General features: G+C 46.5%; 1 protein-coding gene across 2 annotated transcripts in view; it reads left to right on the forward strand.

Annotated features, from left to right (window-relative positions):
* The first annotated feature begins 3,093 nt into the window (after positions 1–3,093).
* ATG16L1 (autophagy related 16-like 1 (S. cerevisiae)) overlaps positions 3,094–6,333 on the forward strand; it is a 39,346-nt gene continuing 36,106 nt past the window's right edge. For both annotated transcript variants that reach the window (XM_010841233.1, XM_010841234.1), the window contains exon 1: positions 3,094–3,917. The gene's annotated coding sequence lies outside the window, so the exon portion shown is untranslated. The remainder of the gene's footprint in view (positions 3,918–6,333) is intronic.

The raw sequence follows: 6,333 nt of genomic DNA on the forward strand, positions 1-6,333 counted from the left end.
GGCCGAGCTCCGGCGCCTCTCGCGCGCCTGGATGCCGCCCCGGGTTCCCAACGCCTGGCACGGCCCCGTGCCTTTTTGTATCTTTTCCCCTTTTCCGTTTATCCTTGGGTGTTACTGTGGAGGGTTTCCCTGTAAGCCTTGGATTTTCTTCATGGGCAGGCGCCGTTCACGTTTGTATGTGTGAATCCCAGGTGCTCCGCACACAATACTTGTGTAATTAAATAGGCAGCTTCCAGAAACGGGCTATTTCGGGCATCGTGTTACTGAAGCGGTCACTGACTTGAAGCATTAGCATAGTGCTCTGAGTATCACGAAATGTTTGCCTTTCATTTCTCAAGACCTGTCCTTACGCTCCGCCTTGGTGTTCTTTGTAACACATCTTGAGTCTTAATTCACTTTTTAGTCGGGACATAGTAGGCTTTACTGTTACTGAAGACTTGGATATGAAAAAGGTGGCCCACACCCACCGCCGCCGCAGCAATTTGAGTACAAAAAAGTTTGTGCCCTTCAGTTCAGTTCAGTCACTCAGTCACGTCGGACTCTTTGTGATCCCATGGACTGCAGCAGGCCAGGCTTCCGTGTCCATCAGCATCTCCTGGAGCTTGCTCAAACTTACGTCCATTGAGTCAGCGATGCCATCCAACCATCTCATCCTCTGTCTTCTCCTTCTCCTCCTGCCTTCAGTCTTTCCCAGCATCAGGGTCTTTTCCAGTGAGTCAGTTCTAAGCTTCAGGTGGCCAAAGTGTTGGAGTTTCAGCTTCAGCATCCGATGAATATTCAGGACTGATTTTCTTTAGGATGGACTGGTTGTGCCCTTAGACGTCTTCTAATGAGCATTTCCTTACCTTGCCCCCCATTTTACCCTAACTGATGACACATTTGGGGGAAGAAACGGGCACTCTTGGAACCTCTGGTTCCAGATCTACCCCTTGAAGTGTGCCTTTAGGTCTCAAATTCTGTTGATGATGAGGTTCAGTGTAATAGTAGTTAATGTCCTTCATTGAATTCTGATCATGCTAAATTTGTGGTTCCTACCCATACCTGCAGGTTAGAATTAGATGGGGATCTTTTAAAAAATTAGAAAGTCCTGGCCATACCCCAGACCAACTAAACCACAGGAATGGGCTGGGACACAGGGGTCAGTATTTCTTGCTGCTCCCCAAGTAATTCTGATGTATAGACAAGCTTGAGTGCTGCAGTATTTGGCACGTATTGTTTCACTTTCTTTCTGAAAATTCCCTGAAACAGGTCCTGTTGCCCTTTATACAAATGAGGAATCTGAGACCGAGAGAGGTTAGGTAATTTTTCTGGGCTCCGGGTAGCACGGCAGAGTAGATAGGGTCTGGATTAGGACCCAGACTTGATGGCTCCTAACTTTTTTGCATTTTTTGCTTTTCTCACATGTTTCCCCAAGAAATGGTTCTAGCTGAGCTCATCCTCTTAACTAAAATGGAGGAAAAGGGAGATGATGGGTGTGCCGCTGTTGCGCTAATTCCTTACACTCTTAAGAGACTGGCAGCCCAGTTCAGAAAGCCAGAAGCACAGGAAACTCCTTATTCAAATGTGACTCCTCATGGGTTACATAGATTCTAGTCACCAGGTATTTCATCACATGCTTATTCTTCAAAAGCTGATAACACACTAAAAGTCAAATCGGATTGACAGTCTGACCACAATCCCCTTACCAGCCTCCCTTACCTGCATCTATAAAATTGGGGTAAAGCTTGCCTTGCCTGCTTCATAAATGCAGTGCTGGGCATACAAGTGCTTTGAAAGCCATCTACTTAATTGCCTATAAATGGAAGGTGCTTGCTTGTCATCGCATTGACACAATTGAATGTTTTTCTGCACTTTGAAAATGGACATCTTGAAGGAGGGTGGAGGATGCTGAAGGCTAGTCAGAAAGACAGGTCAGTCCTGTTTTAAGAGGGACCATGTCTTAAAACAGCCTAGTGAGGAGTACAAGCCTGGGCGGGGGAGCGGTTGGAGAGGAGACCAGGGTGAGGAACAGTAGGACGCGGCTGCCCTGGCCTGTGCAGATCTCTGGGTTAGGCAGGGGTTGACTGCGAAATGGTCCCACTCTTCATTGCCCCGCTTCTCAAAGAGGGGGGCAGAGTTTGCTGTCAGTCCTGCCTCTGGGCCTGAAGAGGAAGATGAGAAGAGGCCGTGGGGACTGCAGGAGGCCTCCCCTCCCTCTCCATCCTGCTCTTGAGTGAGAGGAGCTTTTAGGAAGGATCCCTTTTGAATACCTCCTGTCCTTTGAAAGACCCGATATCACCAGGCATCCCTCTGTAATATTTTCGAAGATCTTTATCAGGGCTCTTTGACACAGGGGAACATTCAAGGTTGGAATCCCTTCCCTCTTCTGAGGTAGTTTATTAAATTAATATCGATGAAGACAGTGTTTCTGTTTCTAACCAGGCTTTCCGTCTTCAGAGATCAAAAAAGTGGGGCTCAACTCTTTAAGAGGAAAGACAAGCTCTTCTTGACCAGGAATGGTCCCTGGCATGAATCCTATGGCATTTTTGTCATGAAGGCGCTGTCATCTCAGACGTGTGGGGTTAGTGAAAGCCCACATCAAGTGTGGGTTTTCTGTAAGTTTCCCAGCGTCACTTTCTTGTTCTGCTTAGTGCACCCCCTTCCACTTCTGATCTCACTGGCCCCCTGCGTCCACGTCATTTCTAGCCCTGACTTGACTTTTGGCTTCCTTTATTGTGCTCCCTGTCACATATATTACGGTTCGAGACCTCCCTATTTTGAACTCTCTGCTCCTGTATTCTTCAGCGTGTTAGGATCTTGCACCTAGTTGGTCAAGCAGGGAACCTCAGGATAACCTTTGACTTCTTACTGGTTACTATCTGTTAATGTCACTTATTGAGTTGCTAAGTCATGTCCGACTCTTTGCCACCCACGGACTATAGCACACCAGATTTCCCTGTCCTTCACTATCTCCTGGAGTTTGCTCAAGTTCAGGTCTGTTGAGTCGGTGATGCTATCCAACCATCTCATCCTCTGCTGCTCCCTTCCCCTTTTGCCGTCAATTTTTGCCAGCATCAGGGTCTTTTCCAATGAGTTGGCTCTTCGCATCAGGTGGCCAAAGGATTGGAGCTTCAGCATCAGTCCTTCCAGTTACTACTTGCTTTTAAACTCTGTTGTTTCACCGTTGCCAGTAAGAAGAGGTCTGAATTTTCTCATCCTGCCCTCTCATGTGTTGGAGTGACTTTATTTCTGGCCACCTGCTAGGCAGCTCTAGACCTTCTGCCTGGACTGTCTGTCTGTTTCACCTGTGAAACCATCTGAGAAAATGAGTAAAAACTCACTTTTTCTCTTCCTTTTTATTCTTGACCTGCACCCTCCCCACCCGTGTGTATTTCAGCTCCTGTGGTCAGGGACTCTGGTTTGTGTCTGTGTCCCTAGCGCCCTGCCCTGACTTTAAGGTAGAGTTTTCCTCTTGCACTCAGTGGTGCACAGCACTTCATTTTCCCGTTGTGTTTTGGTGTGTTGTTTGTTTCTTCTTCCCCAGGTAGGAAGCTGTGGGGGTAGAAAGAATGGAGGGGGAATGTTTTGGGGGGAGTTTTCAGATTCCTTTGTCTGGCTGCCTGTGCTTAGGCCAGGAAGCATCTAAGGAGTGTATGTTCTGGAGTTTGGACGACTGCTACAGTTGGTGACAAAGTGCAGTATACCTAGGATTGTGATACCTCTTAAAAGTGAAACCAGCCCTTTCATCTTCTGATTATTTTTTTTTTTTTGGTCCAGATCTCTATAAGAGATTGAGTAGTAATTAAGTGTACATAGGTTATATTAACTTTTTTTTCTTTGATAGATAACAAGTTGCTGGAAAAGTCAGATCTTCATTCAGTGCTGGCCCATAAGCTACAAGCCGAAAAGCATGACGTACCAAACAGGCATGAGATAAGGTATTTGGAAACTGTCCTTTGTTATTTATGTCCCCCTTTTAATTGAAACTTGTCTTAGTTCAGTTGTCACTTCTCTCATTTCGAAGCAAACCGAGTACTGTGTTTGTGCTCCAGTTTTGTTGGGGCCTCCCTTGTCACTCAGCTGGTAGAAAATCTGCCTGCAGTGCGGGGACCTGGGTTCCATCCCTGGGTTGGAAAGATTTCCCTGGAGAAGGGAAAGGCTACCCACTCCAGTATCCTGGCCTGGAGAATTCCATGGACTGTATAGTCCATGCGCTCGCAGAGTCAGACACAACTGAGCAACTTTCAGTTTACAGTTTTTAGTTTTTGTCAGTTCCTTTCAAATCGAAGCTTCTGAAGCCACATAGCTGAAATCTTTCTTTTTTTTTTTGAAGGCATGTAGGTACTTCCCCACCTAGAAGGCTCATCATCAGTACACTGTGAGCTTGAGAAACTGCTTCAGACGAGCGGCCAGGCCAGCTTCTCCTCTAGCCTACGAAGCCTCACTTTTTCTAAATAATAAGGTTTAAGTACTCTTGAACAGATTCAAATAGATCTTGCTGGTACAGGATTGAAAGGCCTGTAAACATAAGCGGTACAGGTCTGTTTAATCTTTTTTAGTTCAGTGTGTTGCAGCATATTTTAGTATGCGGTCACACTAGTGAGTTTCAGAAAGCTTTGTTTTTTGTTTTTTTAAAGAAAGACTAGGGGGAAGTCTGCATTTTAATAGGAAGGGTAAGTATTGCTTCATTAAATGTGTGAGTGTATGTTCATGTTAGGGAGTTTGGTGTGTTTACTTGGGTCATTCACTCTCTGAGGCTCCTAAGTAGCTTAAATGGAATCATTCTAGAGTCTTACTGTCCTCCTTTTCCATTTGTTCATCATGTTTCTTCAATAGCTCAGTGGGTGAAGAATCCAACTGCAGTGTAGGAGATGCAGGTTCAATCCCTGGGTTGGGAAGATCCCCTGGAGGAAGAAATGACACCCACTTCTTGCCTAAACAATGCCGTGCACAGAGTAGCTTGGCAGGCTACAGTCCAAAGGGTTGCACAGGGTCAGATATGACTATGCATGCATACAACTTACATGGTAGCCATACCCATTCTTGCTCTAAAATCTACATGTTTTTTGGTATGTCAGTTACATTTTACCCATTGTAAAAGCAAAGTTGATGGTAACTTGGGGTTTTAGAAGAAAAACAGAAATGCTTGGGGTAGCTTATTTCATTTATTCCGGTCGCCATATCTGCTCATTACCTGCCATCCATGTTTCCTCATCTGGCGAGATGGTCTCCGGAAGGACTGGAGTGGAGAGAGGGACAGATGGCCCAGCCTCAGCTCCATTTCTGCCTAAGAACAATTCAGGAGATCGTGCCTAAGCTGTGGCCCTGGGAGGCCTTCTCAGTATTTAAAATAGTAGTTGCTGTGTTCTGGTCAATTTAGGTGTAGAGAAGCCACGTGACCTTTTTTCATCTAAATTCAGTCAACTGAAATCCTGAAACATTTTATTTCTATTTAGACTCTTGGTGGCCAAGGTAATGGCGCTTCAGCATCAGTCCTTCAAATGAATATTCAGGCCCCAATACTTGATGCAAAGAGCCAACTCATTGGAAAAGACCCTGATGCTGGGGAAAATTGAAGGCAGGAAGAAAAGGGGGTGGCATCACTGACTCAATGAACATGAGTTTGAACAAGCTCCAGGAGATAGTGAACAGTAGGGAAGCCTGGTGTGCTGCAGTCCTTGGGATCGAAAAGAGTCGGACACGACTGAGCGGCTGAACAACAAGACTCTTGGTGGCTATAGTCCTGCATCTTTTATCTATCAGCCAAATTCATTTGCTTGGAAAACTACTATAAATAAATATACAACATTCTTTTAACTGAGTATCACTGGGGTGGTTGGGCTTCCCGGATAGCTCAGCTGATAAGGAATCTGCCTGCAGTGCAGGAGACCCCGGTTTGATTCCTGGGTTGGGATGTTCCCCTGGAGAAGAGATAGGCTACCCACTCCAGTATTCTTGTCTGGGAAATCCCATGGACAGAGGAGCCTGGCGGGCTACAGTCCATGGGGTTGCAAAAGAGTCAGACACGACTGAGCGATTAAGCACAGCACTGGGGTGGTAATGTAAACGGAGGTCCTTGCCTTCCTGCAAACTTGTGTTGCTAACCAGGCCTCCTCCTGACTGCCTCATTCCTGTGCTTATTTTCCACAAGTCAGGTATGGCTTCTTTGCCTCAGTGTCGCGACACTCCCCCTCTGCGGTCACTGGGCCAGTTGATTCCTTGCCCACAGCATCCTCTGCGTCTGTCCCTTGGTTTGCCCTTGAGTGCCGCCCCCTTCCTTGCTTACCTGTGCTTCCATTCCGGACTGTGGCGGGGTCTTGTTCACTGAGACAGGTTGTGACTGCAGTGTGGGCC

This window comes from Bison bison, unplaced genomic scaffold (assembly GCF_000754665.1).
Source record: "Bison bison bison isolate TAMUID 2011002044 unplaced genomic scaffold, Bison_UMD1.0 scf7180017864158, whole genome shotgun sequence".
Classification (NCBI taxonomy): Eukaryota; Metazoa; Chordata; class Mammalia; order Artiodactyla; family Bovidae; genus Bison; species Bison bison.